This window comes from Panthera tigris, chromosome B2 (assembly GCF_018350195.1).
Source record: "Panthera tigris isolate Pti1 chromosome B2, P.tigris_Pti1_mat1.1, whole genome shotgun sequence".
Taxonomy (NCBI): Eukaryota; Metazoa; Chordata; class Mammalia; order Carnivora; family Felidae; genus Panthera; species Panthera tigris.
In genome coordinates, this window is record NC_056664.1 from 33,101,412 (window position 1) to 33,116,695 (window position 15,284).

General features: G+C 51.4%; 1 protein-coding gene across 2 annotated transcripts in view; it reads left to right on the forward strand.

Moving 5' to 3' along the window:
• The first annotated feature begins 354 nt into the window (after window positions 1–354).
• Window positions 355–15,284, forward strand: part of PACSIN1 (protein kinase C and casein kinase substrate in neurons 1) — a 57,412-nt gene continuing 42,482 nt past the window's right edge. Inside the window, exon 1 of one of the 2 annotated variants that reach the window (XM_042986153.1) lies at window positions 355–499. The gene's annotated coding sequence lies outside the window, so the exon portion shown is untranslated. Of the gene's footprint in view, window positions 500–1,427; window positions 1,449–15,284 lie in introns of those variants that run through there. The other variant, XM_042986154.1, reaches the window with a different exon arrangement.

The following is a 15,284-nucleotide window of genomic DNA, read 5'->3' on the forward strand; positions in this document are numbered from 1 at the left end:
GTCCCAGAAGGTGTGGAAAGGGCAATGAGGGGAAGGGAGCGACGCCCCCGGCTCCGGAGAGCCGTTGCAGGGGGGCTGGGGGGGGGGGGACGAGGGGCCGGCGGGCGCCAGCCGGGAGCAGCCCCTGGAGGCGGGCGCCGGCCGGGGACCTGGGGGAGCAGGTCCCCCCTCCGCGGGCGCCAGCTAAGCCGGGAGCTGCCTCCTCGGCACCTGCGCAGGCACCGCGCCGCCCTGCGCCGAGCTGCCATTGGCTCGCTAAAAATGCCTCTCTAATCTGCGCCCATCTGTGCACGCCTCCTCCTTCCTCCCCCCGCCTCCTCGGCTCTGACCTTCCTCCTTCCCGCAGCCCCGGCGCGGTCCGGAGAGACGCGGTGGCGGCGGCGGCGGCGGCGGCGCAGCCTCCTCTTCCCCCGGGAAGTCGTCCGGGCTTGAGGCCGGCCCCAGACGCCCCGCTCTGCCCCGTGGCGCCGCCGATGGTGCCGGGCCCTCCTGCCCCCAGGTAGGGGGTCTGGCCCTGGGTGAGAGGGTGCGGAGGGAGGAGGCCAGTTAGGGATGCGGGTCTGCGGTGGGCGCAGAGGCTGATACCTCGGGGATTGGGCACTGGAGAGAGGTGGGCGCGCGCCGGGGCTGCCTTGCAGGCACCGGGGCTCGCGGGCATCACCCAGGCAATGCCAGGATGCCCCTGCGCCCGGCCCCTTGGGAAAGGCAGCTAGCAGCGGAGGCCTTTACCCTGGGGAAAACGCAGGAAATAGGTTCCTGGGGAAGCTGGGACCCAGGCCCGGGGGTTCCGAGTCTCTGGCCTGGGGCGGTGTGGTCCCAGCAGGGCGGGTGGGCTTGTGCCAGCTTGGTGCGTAAGCTATTTATGGATCAGAGTGGGCTGGGAGAAACACAGCAGTTGATGCGCCCTATGCCATGTCTGGTTTACAATTAAAGACATTTTCTTCTGTCTGTCTACCCCTTCCCTCATAGCTGGGATGGAAGTGGGGAGGAGAGAAGGAGGTGATGCTAAGTAGCCTGCAAATAAGCAGAAGCCATGGTCTTTCTGACACTGCTCTCCTCCCTATCCCCCAGGCCACTTGCTGCCGGTTGGAACCCTCTCCCTCTTATTTTTTGCCTTAGGAGGGCAGGAAAAGATTAAAGAGTCATCAGGGTGTGAGGGGCACAGTGGCAAACCCCAGAGCTTGGCCAGACCCAGCTTCAAGCCCCGGCTGCCCCCTACCCCCACAGCCCAGCTCTGCACCCCACGTGCAGTGACACATGTGGCCGCTTTTCTCTGGGCACAACCATAAATAACCTACATTGCCCTGGCTCTGGCACAGCCGGGGTGCAAACAGAACCGTCAATGATTTTGGAAGTTCTATGCCTTCCAAAGGTCCACCTGACCTTCCCATCACATGCAAATCACCACTCACAAACCACCCCCTCCAGGAAGCTTCGTGATACCCCAGGTGAGATCCTTGCCTCCTGCCCTGCATTCTTCAACCTAGTCTGCCTTGTGGTTTAGTTATTTATGTCTTGTCTGTCGCCCTCTGGACCAGAGGTGCCTTCAGGGTAGGAATCTGTTCCATTCACTTCTGCCATTGACCCTGAACCTGACCAGAGCCTGGCACCAAGTAAACGTTTGTAGAATGAGTGAATGAATGAATGTGGACTATGGGAAATAGCTGGCAACCTGAAGCTGGGGAGTGAGCCTCCTCTGGGGCTTTCCTTCCATCCCCCAGGACTAAGAGCCACCAAAATCAGACAGTCCCATTTAGGCCCTTTCTGGTCCTGCGGCTGATGGATAGTGATGACATTTGGAGATAAACGTCACAGTCCCGATGGCTTCAGAGGGTCTTTTTGGGCCCCTGGTTTGAGTGCCCTGGTCTAATCTAGGCTTGGTAGAAGGCCTGGTGGAAGTCTGGCTTCCCTCAGGCCCCTGGGTTGGCATTTTCTTCCTGGGATGCTCAGCTCAGACCAGGGGTCTCTGTCTCTGTCTCTGTCTCAGCCTTTGGGAAAGTTCTGGTCAGCTTGGTCAGCTTCAGGGAGTTTGGGAAGTCCCAAGCCAGGCCATCTTCAGCTTCTGGGGTCCTCGTGGCGAGCTCAGAGAAAATCTCCTGATTCCATCATGTGGAGGAGGAAACCCAGGCCAGAAGAAGAGGCCAGGGGTTCTGAGGTCTATGACGGATATGGACATGTACAGAGTTCCTTTCTGGCCCTTGTTGCTCCTTTGACAGCCAAGACATCTGCAAGATGTTCTTGTCCTGGCCTTACAGAGGGGGAGACTGAGGCCCAGAGAAGGTCAGCAGCAGAGCCAGGGATGGCACTCAGTTCCTGGCTCCAAGTCCAGTGCTCTCTCCACTGGGCTCCAGGGAGCTGGGGTGAGGGCCCAGACGCAGGTCAGAGAGTGATTGTTCTAGAACCCCAAGGCTCCCCCTCCCTGGCTGTCTTGGCTCCTAGTAATGGAGAGGGTAAGGAAGCATGGAGGGGTGCTTCAGGGGTAGGGAGAGGCGAGGGGGGGATGTGTTAGTGCCTGGAAGGGGTTGGCCCTGGGGGGGGGGTCTCGAGAAGAGGGTGCAGTAATAACAGTAGAAACTACCAGCACACAGCATTCGTCATGTGCCAGGTCCTATTCCAACTATTAACTCATTCAATCCTCACAAAAGCCCAATGAAGTAGGGACGCTATTATCCCCATTTTACAAAAGGGGAGACTGAGGCACAGAGAAGTGATCTGTCCAAGGTCACACAGTCTGAAAGTGGAGGAGCTCGGATTTGAACTTTGGCTCCAGAGTCCATGCTCTTAACCTGTATTCTCTACTGCAAGAGCAAGAGGGCTGTGAAGCTGGCTGCTGGGGGCTTGCTGTCTCCATGGAGATGCAGGTTTCAGGTCCTCAGTGGCTAAAGTTCAGGCGCTGTGGGTGGGAGGTGCAAGATTAAGTGTGACTGGGGGTTGCGGCTGCTGAGAATACTAACCAATCTCAAGCATCAGGAGGGTCACCTTTGTAGGATGCACAGCTGACCCTGCTCTGCGTCCTTCAATGGCTCTCCATTGTCCTGAGGACAAAGGGCAATCTCCTAAAACTGGCACTGTTGCCCTCCCCAAGCCTGTGTTTCCTCTTTCTTTTCACCCTCCCTCTGCCCTCCAGCTGCTCTGAACTGTTCTCAGTTCCTCAAATAAGTCATGCTTCTCTCACCTGCAGGCCTGTGCACAGGCTGTTCCCCCCTCCCCCCCCTCCCCCCACTAGAACACTCTCCCTCCTCTTCCCTACACATTTCTTCTCACCCTGGGGTGGCTGAGACTTCTGTTCCTCCCAGAAGTTTCTCTACCTGGGCCTGCTGCTCAGCGCCCCCCTCCCCCATAGCACCCTCTGGGGCATTTGGTTGTTGCCCCGCCTTCTCCCACCCCAAAGGCCGCGAAGTCCAAGGGCAGGGTCTGTGTCCTGTTCCCAGTGTCCCCAGTGCCTGGCACCAGATAGCCCTAGCTCCCTTAGGGAATGAGTGAATGTGGCCCCTCATGTCACCAACCTTGGGACACATACAGCATTTTTCTTCTCCCCCACAGGAGTTGAGGAAACCACTCATAAATTTGCATATAGCCCCACAGCAGGGATAAGCTGGTGGTAGAAAGCCTTCACTGGAGAGGTGAAAGGGCCTGTGGACCTGGTGGGACAGGGGAGAGCACTTGGGGTGGGGGAGTTCACCCATTTGGGGGAAGCCTCCCCCCGGGAAACAGGATGAGGGGGCAGGTTGGGGGGGGTGGGGAAGGAGTGGGTGTGCCAGGTGGAGGAGGGGTGCTTGGTTTGGTTTTACATTTTTCTTAAATTAAAAAAAAAAAGCTTTTATTTTCTTATTCCCAAAATAATATGTGTTTATTGTGGAAAATGTAGAATGTACTGGAAAGCCAAGCAAACTCCATTAGCCAGCATCAGACCCACCTGATGTAGGCACTTTGTGGTTGGTTTCCAGCCAGGGGGGCAGCAGACTGGGGCAGGGGTGGGGGGAGATGGGGACTGAGGACAGGCCGGGTAGAAAGTGAGGGGAATCAGTGTGTAGGTGGCGGGGGGGGGGGGGTGGGTTCTGAGCCTTGCCCGTAGACACCAGGGAAGGAAGCAGGCAGGATGGGGTGGAGGGAGAAGCGGAGCTCCGATGTAGGCGGCCACAGACAACCTCAGGGACCCACCATGAACTCTGGAGCTAGAGCAGCCCTTTCGAGCAGAACTTGACCATCAGGCAGCTAGACCTCAGCACCCATCAGGCTCTGGGTGGGGCCCTGGGCTTGCCCTTAGGCAGGTGGTTCTGCAGCAGCAGCAGCAGCAAAGAGGGGCTGCTAGCCAAGGGTCACGTGCTGGCATCACCGCCCCCCCCAGCTCCCCGGCAGCTGGGACCAGAGACAGAGTTTACCACCAGAAAGGATGGGAGGGAAGGAATCTACAAGGGGAGAAGACCAGCAGGAACCTGGCTCTGAGGGGGTGGGACTCCAACGCCAAGGAGGTTGGTGGGGCCATCTGGCTGGGGGGGGGAGGGAGAGGTGGGGAGTATGCCTGTGGGCGTGGTGGAGGGGTGCCTCCCTAGACCTCTTGGGTGACAGGGCCAGTGGGCTGCCTGATGGCTGGGAGGGCAGAGGAGGCCTCGGGTACTCTTTAAAAGTCACTTGATATTGGGGCACTTGGGTGGCTCAGTCAGTTTGCCGCAACTCTTGATTTCAGCTGAGGTCGTGATCTCACAGTTCGTGAGATCGAGCTCCCTGCCGGGCTCTGCGCTGACAGGGTCCTGCTTGGGATTCCCTCTCTCTCTGCCTCTCCCCTGCTGTCCCCAAGTAAATAAATAAACATTAAAAAAATAAAATAAATAAAGTTTAAAAATCACTTCATGTTAAAATGCTGGGGCAGGGGGTGCTGCAGTAGGCTTACTGGATAAAGTAAATCCAGGATGCCCAGTTACATTTGACCTTCAGAGAAACCACAAATTTGTTTAGTACAAGCGTGCCCTAAATATTGCGTGGAATGCACTTGCACTAGGAATTTTATTTGTTGTTTATGTGGAAGTCAAATTTAAGTAGGTGTCCTGCATTTTTAGTTGCTACATCTGGCTACCCTACACAGGGAATGGAGAGGGGTAAAGAGAAAGAGAGGTGAAGTGTGGGGGGGTTCTAATTTTCTCTTCTTTTGTACTGTGGAAGGGCTCAATCGCTACTTGTTTGAAGCTGACAGTTAAAAAGAAATTAAAGTATCGCTCTTTTCGAAATCAACGAGACGGTTTCGAATTTTGTGTCGTAAACTGTTTGTTTACTGCCTAGAGAATAACTCCTCATTTGTGGAGTTTGGTTCTCTGGTGCCGCTCAGAAACACGGGCCGTGCTCTCATTTATTCAGGAGGCACAAAAGGAGATTCGATGGTCAAGGGTGGCGTCACTATAATAATGTTAATGCATTCGAGAAATCAAAGTCCTCATCATAATAAAGCTCTTAGGTGGCAGAGAGTGTGGGAAATCAGAAGTCTCACCTCAGCCGGGGAGAATAGGTGGGCCATAGTAATCAAAGCTTTGATCTGGCAGTTTCTCCCCCAGGTGCCCTCCTAGTGGGGTGCAAAGACAGCTGGGTGGAGACGGTCAGTGTGGCAGAGCCACATCAGGAGGGCCGGTGGTGTAGTTAGGACCTCTCCGGCCCGTGTGATTTTAGGCAGCTGTTCAGTTCCTCCATTTGGTCAATGAGTCTCCACTGAGTGTCTCCTGTGTGCCAGCCACTGTTTTAGAGGCTTGGAGATGCGGACCAGAAAGAACAGATGGTCAGCAGGTATGGCAGGTTGAGGCAAGTGACTTTGTAGAATAGCATATTTAGTATGAGTCCGTTAAAAAAATATATACATGTGTACCTCTGTGTCCACACTGCACAGAAATGTCTGGAAGGCTGTGTACCCCGTCGTTATCGGAGCTTACCTCTGGGGGCAGGTATTAGGAGGCTCAGTGCCAAGCAAGATGGGGAATGTTTCCTTTTCGTTTCAGCCATGCCGTGCTGTTTGCCTTTTCTGACAGCAAATGTCATTACTCATAAAAACATAATTAAAATTATACTTGATGATATCTGGGGTTTTTCTTAGAAATCTTAAAAAATGAGCGTTTAAATTGCTTTCCCCTTAGTTTGACGGCGTTTGAGTCGGATGCTGCCACTTGGGTTTAAATTTTTGTTTGTGGCTGGTTTTGAACTGGGCCCCTCATGGGACCAGTTTCTCCTGGCCTCCTGGGACCCCTCTTTCTCCTTTCCTTCCTTGCCTTCCTGGGGTGGATGCAACCTGGTGGGATGGGCAAGGGGCTAAGGGAAGTCTGGGTGTCAGGAAGGCAGAAGCATTGCAGAAGCCAAGTCTCCATGAAAGTGGTGTTGGGCACCCACCGTGTGCGCGGTACTGAGGTCTCCTGTGGGGGAGACAAAGGAGGGAGACAGGCCCTGGACAGCAGTGCCAGGGGGCCCAAGGGGGCCTGAGGTCCACTGACATGTGCCGGCACTATTTTCTTAATCGTATTTTTTAAGTCATTTAGTTTCCTTACAAGGTTATACCCATTTTACAGATGTGGAAACTGAAGTTAAGTGACTTGCCTGAGGTCACACTGCGAGTAAGCGGCTGAGGCAGGATTCACACCCATGCGGTCTGGATCTAGAGGCTCTGCTCTTGACCTCTACGCCATGACACCTGTCGTTAGGGAGTGAAGAAGAGGCATGCTCCCGAAGACCATGGAAGGTCTTCTGCGGGAGGTAGATCCGGAAGGAAAACGATGGTAGAGGTGGAAGGTGCCTTCCAGGCAAAGTGACAGCAGGGACAAAGGCGCATAGGCTGCAGAGGTGGGTTGTAGGGGGCTCTGGGGAGGAAATCAGTGTAGGAACCTGAGGGAGGAAGTGGGAAATGAGGCTGCTGGGGAATATGCCAAATATTTGAAGCCATTGGCCTCATTGGACTTTCTGGGACAGGTGGCCCAGAGCCCCTCAGCTCCCTTCTGTCCCACCCGGGCCCTCCCAGGGCCACCCACCCTGCCCTTGGCCTGCCTCAGTCCAACCTTGACCAACCACTGGAGAAGAGAGAGAGCTGAAGGAGGGCAGGAGCATGGGCTGGGGGCAGGGGCGGGGGGGGGGGGGTGGGCGACAGGGTGAGGTCCTGGCCCTTATACTGACTCATGCAGGGGCCTTGGGCCATTCAACACCTTGCCTTGGGACTCAGTTTCCTCTTCTGTTCTTTACATTTTCAACTTTTTATTATGGGAAAATATAAGCATTTACAAAAGTAGAGAGAATAGTATCCCGAACCACCATGTACCCGTTGCTCAGCTACGACTCCTATCAATTCATGGCCAGTCTTGTTTCATTTCTGCCCCCTATTCTCCTTTTCCCCTAGTGATTCAAACTGGGTGGGATCACTCCAAGGCATCAGTTCATTACAAATATACCAAGATGTATCTCTACGTGATAAAGACTCTTCTCAACATAAGCACAGTACCATTATTATACCTAAGAAGAAACTTTCCTTTCCTTTATATTGTCACATATCCATTGAGTATTCATGTTCCCAGTTATTGCAGACCTTTCTTTCTTCCTTCCTTCCTTCCTTCCTTCCTTCCTTCCTTTCTTTCTTTCCTCCTTTCTTTTTTTCTTTCTTTCTTTCTTTCTTTCTTTCTTCCTTTCTTTTTCTTTCTTTCTTTCTTTCTTTCTTTCTTTCTTTCTTTCCCTTCCTTTCTTTCTTTCTTTCTTTCTTTCTTTCTTCTTTCTCTTTCTTTCTTTCTTTCTTTCTTTCTTTCCCTTCCTTCCTTCCTTTCTTTCTTTCTTTCTTTCTTCTTTCTCTTTCTTTCTTTCTTTCTTTCTTTCCCTTCCTTCCTTTCTTTCTTTCTTTCTTTCTTTCTTTCTTTCTTTCCTTCTTCCTTTTTCTTTCTTTCTTTCTTTCTTTCTTTCTTTCTTTCTTTCTTTCCCTTCCTTCCTTCCTTTCTTTTCTTTCTTTCTTTCTTTCTTTCTTTCTTTCTTTCTTTCTTTCTTTCTTTCTTTTTCTTTTTATGGCTTATTTGACTCAAGATCCAAATAAGATTTACATATTGTTATTGGTTGATGTGTTAGTCTCTTTTTTTCCCTTTTAAAAAATGTTTATTTATTGTTTAGAGAGAGAGTCGGGGAGGGGCAGAGAGAGAACGAGAGAGAGAGAATCTCAAGCAGGTTCTGCACTGTGAGCACAGAGCCCAATGTAGGGCTCAAACTCATGAACCGTGAGATCATGACCTGAGCCAAAATCAAGAGTCAGATGCTTGGCCGGCTGGGCCATCCAGGCACCCCTGTCTCAGTCTCTTTTAATCCATAGGTTCCCTCTCCATCTTTTCCTTCATCCTTGGCAATTTATCTATAGGAGAAACCAGGTTATTTGTCCCCTGGAATTTCCCGCAGCCGGATTTTGTTGGTTGTATCTCCATGGTGTGGATTAACATGTTCCTCTGTCCCCTCTGTAAATTGGGTAGTTGGATTCATCTGTCTTCTGACTCCCCTTCATGCTCTGTTCAGTAAGCCCTCCTGACTCTACCTTCATGACGCCCAGAGTCTGACCACTTCTCACCGTGTTGTCCATTTCCGCCCTCCCTTCTGAACCGCCACTGTGGCTTTCCCGGATTATTGCAGCAGCCTCTGCCTGGTCTCCCTTGCCTCTCTCCTTGCCCTAGCAGCCAAAGAGACCCTTTCAAAACCTCAGTCAGATCATGTCCCTGCTCTGCTCAAAACTTCAATGACTCCCTCTTATTTGGAATAAAACCCAAAGTCCTATAAAAAGTCCTATAACAGTCTACAAGGCCCTGCATGGCTTGCTGCTCAGTACTGCTGACCTCATCTCATGCCACTCACTCCTACCTCACTGGGCTCCCTGCCGGTTTTGGATGTATCAGATATCCTCCTGCCTCAGGGCCTTTGCACTGCTGTTCCCTGTGCCTGGCTGCAGAGGTCAGCATGGCTTCTGATGTTTCACATCTCTGCCCTTGTCACCTCCTCAGAGAGGCCTTCCCAGAGCATCTCACCTAAAGTAGCTGCCATTGTTCTCCACCCTCTGCCCCCTGCTTTAGTTTCCTTCATAGCACTTACCCATCCCTGATGTTACGATGTTGTTGGTTTCCTGTCTGTCTCCCCTGCCTCCCTGGGAGCTCGTGAGGGCAGGGCAGCATGACTGCCCGCAGAGCAGACCTCCTCTTCCCCTTACATGATTCTTGGTCAGCTCCTCTCTTTTCAGCATTTCCTGGAAAATAAAAGAATGCTTCAGAGTTTACAAAATACTTCCTGTCCTAGGTCAGATGCGGGAAGCATAGGGAAGCATAATCGGAGACAGGGATTCCTGGGCAAGTGATTTATTGCAGGCAGCTCACAGAAGGGCGGGAGGGAGCCTGCAGAGTGCTCGAGAGGGGTGCAGCAAGTGCCAGGGGTGGGGTCGTCCTGCCTTGAGGCAAGCAAGGAGCCAGGCCACTGTGTACCCCCTTACCGGGCAGTCATTGGCTGGTCTCCGGGGAGGGCATGACCTCTTGGGCATCTCGGGTGAGGAGGCGGCTCACCCAGAAGCCCCGGCAACTCCCCGAAGGGGGACAGCGGTCTAGGGCATCGTGCACACCTCCTCCGTTTTCATACCCATTTGCTGCTCCCAGTCCAGCCATCAGCTGTGAGGGAGGGATCTATTAGTGACCATTATTCCTGTTTGATAGATGAGGAAGTCGAGGTCCTGGGGGTGGGATCGTGGAATGACTTGCCTGGGGTGGCACAGCCAAGAAGGGACAGACCTGGGATTGGAGCTCAGATTGTTCCAGGGGACCCCCTGACTGGCTGGTTAACGTCTTAGTGGCTGCTGGTTCCTAGTTGTCCTCTCACACTTTCGTTCAGCGAGCAGGTATCCAGTGCCGTGTGCCCTACTGAACCGGCTGCTGGCCATTCAGTGACGAGAACCCCCTCTCCTGTTGTCCGCACCCTGCTGACCCCCGAGGAGCCCTGAGCCCCAGCCTCTGCAATGACAACATGGACAACACGCGGTGCCCGCTGAGCACTTCCTGTGTGCTGGGCACTGTGCTAGGCTCTTCGTGTGCATTCACACACCGCAGGGTCACAGCACCCAGTTCAGATGGGCAAGCTGAGGCTGCAGAGGGGCCTCAGGCTTCGGGTCAGGGTCCCTAGCGAACGCGTGATAGAGCTGGGACTCCAACAGGGTCTGAACGCGACTCTCACTCCCACCTCCCCTCCCCCAGCTCCACCCACAGCGGGATATCTGGTGTCACCTCTATCAGGAGCTCCATCGGACACCAGGCTGTTCCCCTTGCCTGCTCCCCAAGTGTTGGGTGACCAGCTGCCATCTCACCTGCCCCACTTGGCCGGGCCCCAGACGGGCACTTCTGATGGGAGGTCTCCCCGACCCTACAGGGCCTAGGGTTCCTGCATCTGCCCTGCATTGCCTCCCAGCCCCTTTGTCACCGTCCCGACTGGCCGGGTGGGCCCTTGGGCCAGTCCCAGCTGGCCTGGGCATTGGGGGCCCCTCCCCCTCATACCAGCTGGCCTGGTAAGCTGCAAAGCTGGCTTGGCCTGGGTGCCCCTGGACAGGACTGGGGGTGGGGCGACAAATCACAGCAGGCTTCTTTACGCCTTACCACCGCCCCACACAGGGTCAAGGCGAGCCCAATAGGGAGAAACTGAGTCAATGCCTGAGGGATGTTAAGGGTGGAGAGCCCCCCACGCTGCCTTGGTGATGCGGGTCTGTGAGGCAGTAAGATGGGGGTGGGTGCCCCAACCTGCCTCAGCTCCAGATCCTTGAGACCCCTGCTCCCCCTAGGACCCTTTCTCTACCCCATCCCCAAGCCGCTCTGAAACATTGTTCAGCTGAGCTGGGCACTGGAGGCCAGGTTCTGTCTCAAGCCTCACGCCTAGAGGCTCCCTCCCGGGGCTGCGCCAAGGAGAGGCCTGTGGCCCCCTTGGAAGAGCTCCAGGCATATTTGCGCAAATTCTGGACATGAAATAGCATGCAAAGCACATGCAAATTAGCCTGTCACCCAGTTGGTGTAGCCAGTGGAGCCGTTTCTCTGCTCCCAGCATGGCCTGCATGGCTGGAGAGCTATGGTCTGCAGGCAGGTGAGGTGCCCCCCACAGCAGCTGGAGGGGTGCAGGGGAGGTGAGAGCCCCCAGAGCCGTGGCCACCCCACCTTTACTGCAAGTTAACGTCTGATTTCTGTCACATTTTCCTCCTCACCAGATGGTGATTTTCTAATTTGATCATTTTGTTTGCATAAGCTAGACTTCTGTAAAGAACTTTGCCTCTTCATTTATTTCGTTCTTCTGAAATATAGTGTGTTTAGTAGGATAAAGGCTTGATTCTTTCCCTTTGTTTATCAGTTATAAAGTCAACGAGTTCGTGTTCTGGCAACCCCCAAAGGAGACCAGTGAGTATTTTTCCCATTTTAAAATATAAAAGTGTATAAAATAGGTTATACATTTTAACAGATCAATACAAAGCCGGGGCGCCTGGGTGGCTCAGTTGGTTGAGTGTTTGACTTCGGCTCAGGTCATGATCTCATGGTTCGTGGGTTCGAGCCCCGCGTCGGGCTCTGTGCTGACAGCTCGGAACCTGGAGCCTGCTTCAGATTCTGTGTCTCCCTCTCTCTCTGCTCCTCCCCTGCTCACATGCTGTCTCTCTCTCTCAAAAATAAATAAAGATTAAAAAAAAATTTAATACAAAGCCAACATCCTTGTCACTACCATGTAGGTCAAAAAAAATTGCTATAGTTCTAAGAGACCCCCCCTCGCACCCTTGTCCCCCACTGGGCCCCTCTCCCAGAAGGACCACCGTTCTAAATAGTTAGTGTTACTAGCTGCTTGGTTTTTGTTTTTACCATGTAAGTATGCATCCAAAACCAAATAGTGATGTCTCTCTTTGAATTTTAATTAACGGAGGGGCATCTGGATGGCTCAGTTGGTTAAGTGTTCAACTCTTGATTTTGGCTCAGGTCATGGTCTCACGGTTCGTGAGTTCAAGCCCTGCATCGGGTTATCTGCTGTCAGCGGGAAGCGCACTTTGGATCTTCTGTCTCCCTCTCTCTCTGCCCCTCCCCCACTTGTATTCTCTTTCAAAAATAAATAAACGTTAAAAAATTAAAAATAACAAAAGTGAATTTTAATTAACGGAACTATTATCCTTTCATGGCTGTTTTTTTTTCAATTAGCATTTTCTTTTTACCATGCATCTAGAGTGTTCTTTGTAGTAGTAATTATTTCATTTTTCTTTGTTGTATAGTGTTCCAAATATGTGAACAGACCGTGATTTAATTCTCCAGGCTAGTGTTTACCCGCATCCGGGTTGTTTCTGATATGTGGCTATGGTGAAAAATGCCACTTGGAACATTCCTCTTTTTTTTTTTTTCTTTTTTTAATGTTTGTTCACTCTTGAAAAAGAGAGAGAGAGAGAGTGCAAGCAGGGAAGGGGCAGAAAGAGAGGAAGACACAGAAAGAGAGGAAGACACAGTCTCAGCATAATGCCTAAGTTGTCCCATCTTTGGCCTGTGGGATGCCTCTGGCATCCTTTTCACACAAAACACACTGTGTTTACAAGTGTCCTTGCTTTCTGCAATGAAGATGTTCTAGTCTCCGCAGAGCTGCAATCAGCCATTTCTTTGAAGAGCTGTGGGGTATAGATATATATTTTTTAAATTGAGATATAATTCTATATCTATACAATTTTATCCCTTTTAAAATGTATAATCCCATGGCTTTTAGCACATTCACAAAGTTGTGCCATGTCACCACTATCTAATTCCAGAACATTTCCATCACTCCAGAAAGGAACCCCATACCCTCGAGCCAATTACTCCTCAGTTCCCCTCCCTCAAGCTCCTGGCAGCCACCAGTCTCCTCCCTGTCCCTATAAACTTAATTTTCCTGGATATCCAGTAAGTGGATTCCTTTGTTTTGTTTTTTTTATATTTTTATTTATGTTTTGAGAGAGCAGAGTATAAGCGGGGGAGGGGGAGAGAGAGAGGGACAGAGGATCCAAAGCAGGCTCTGTGCTGACAGGTTGACAGAGCCCCCAGAGCTCACGAACTGTGAGATCATGACCTGTGCCAAAGTCAGACGCTCAACCAACTGAGCCACCCAGCCAGGCGCCCCTGGTAAGTGGACCGCTGCAAGACTTTTCTGATTGGCTGCTTTCATGTAGCGTAATGTGGTTCAGGGTCACCCGTGTCATAGTACAGAGCTGCTTCATTCCTTCTTATGACTGAATAATATTCCATCGCGTGGATACACACGTTTTATTGATAAATTAACGGACTTTAATCCATCAATCCGTTGATGCATTAATGGACATTTGAGTTGTAACGGCTTTTGGTTGTAATGGACTTTTGGTTGTAATGAGTAATGCTTCTGTGAGCATTTACGTATAAGTTTTTGTGTGGACATATGCTTTCGTTTTTCTTGGATATGTACCCGGGGTCACACGATAAATCGACCTTTAAGTTTCTGAGGAAACTACCAGGCTGTTTCTCAGACTGTGCAGGTTTACGTTTCCACCAGCAGTGTGTGAAAGTTCCAGTTCCTCCTCATCCTCACCAGCGCTTTTTATCATCCGTCTTTTTGGTCATGGCCACCTTAGCGGGTGTGAAGTGGCATCTTATTGAGGTCTCGATGGGCATTTTCCTAATGATTATTGATATTGAGCATCTTTTCATGTGCTCATTGGCCTTTTGTATATCTTCTTTGGGGAGAGGTCTTCTCATATCCTTTCCCATTTTGCCATTGGGTACTTTGTTTTTTCATTGATGAGTTTTAGAGTTCTTGATATATTCTAGATACTAGACACGTAGCAGATATATGATTTGCCAACATGTTTTTCCCATTTCTGTGAGTTGTCTTTTCTCTGCCGGTCCATTTAATGAGGAATGGCCATTAGAGTCTCAGTCTGGGTGTTAGAGGCTTTATGCTGTATGAATTCTAGAAACCCACCAAAGAACCCACCCATAGCCTCAGAAGCTTTGGGCAGTACGGCCTTGGGCTATAAGGACCAGCCTTGCCCGATCCCTTCATTTCTCAGGGATACTGAGAGGCAGAGAGGGGAGGTGGCTGCCTGGGGGCCCCCAGCTGCTGTGCGGCTGTGGGGCACCAGAGTCAGGTCCCCAGTTTAGTTCCTATTACTGCTCTTGGAGTCCCTGCCCGGCCACATCCCCCAAACCTCCCAGCCTCAAGCATTCCCTTTATTTCAGTGCCCCCCAGCTCTGCTTTATTGCTCTCAGCCTCTCTTCCTTCCAGGAGAAGCTCGTCCTCCTGGGATGAGTTCCTGTGGCCCCAGGGGGTGGATGGTTGCATTGCACAATGCATTGGATGCATTGTCAATGGTCAAATTTGGGAAAAACCAGGTACACCCGAGGTAAAGAGTCTCCTTTACGCAGGACTCATCCGTGCCTTTAACCTACTATTTTTTTTTTTTAATGTTTGTTTATTTTTGAAGGAGAGAGAGACAGAGTGTGGATGGGGGAAGGGCAGAGACAGAGGGAGACACAGAATCCAAAACAGGCTCCAGGCTCTGAGCTGTCAGCACAGAGCCTAACACAGGGCTGGAACCCACGAACCATGAAATCATGACCTGAGCCAAAGTCAGATGCTTAACTGGCTGAGCCACCCAGCCGCCCCAACCTATTGTTTATTTTGAATGACACTTGTCAAAACTTAGAAGTAACCAAGATGTCCTATAAGAGGTGAATGTGGAAATAAGCTGATATGCCCAGACAATGGAATACTAATCAGGACTGAAAAGAAGTGAGCTATCAAGCCCATGAAAGACATGGAGGAACCTGAAAGACATTAATAAGTGAGAGAAGCCAGTCAGAAAAGGCTACATACTTTAGGACTCCAATTATATGACATTCTGGAAAAGGCAGAGCTCACAGAGACCATTAAAAGACCATGATTGGTTGCCAAGGCTTTGGGGAAAGGGAGGGAGGGTGAGAGGGGTGGATGGGTGAATGAATAGGTGACTTTCAGGGCAATGAAACGATTCTGTAGTGGTGGGCACACGTCATTATACGTTTGTCAACATCTCTAGAATGTACAATGCCAAGCGTGAATGCTCGTGTAATCTATGGACCATGCTTGGTATTGATGTGTCAGTGTTGGTCCATTGATTTAACAAATGTGGCACATTGATGGGATGTTGATGGCAGGGGAAACTGGAGGCAGGGGTAAGTGGGGTATGTGGGAATCCTCTGTATTTTCTACTCAGTTTTGCTGTGAACCTAAAACTGTTCTAAAAAGAAAGTCTGTTAATTAAGAAAGTAACATCG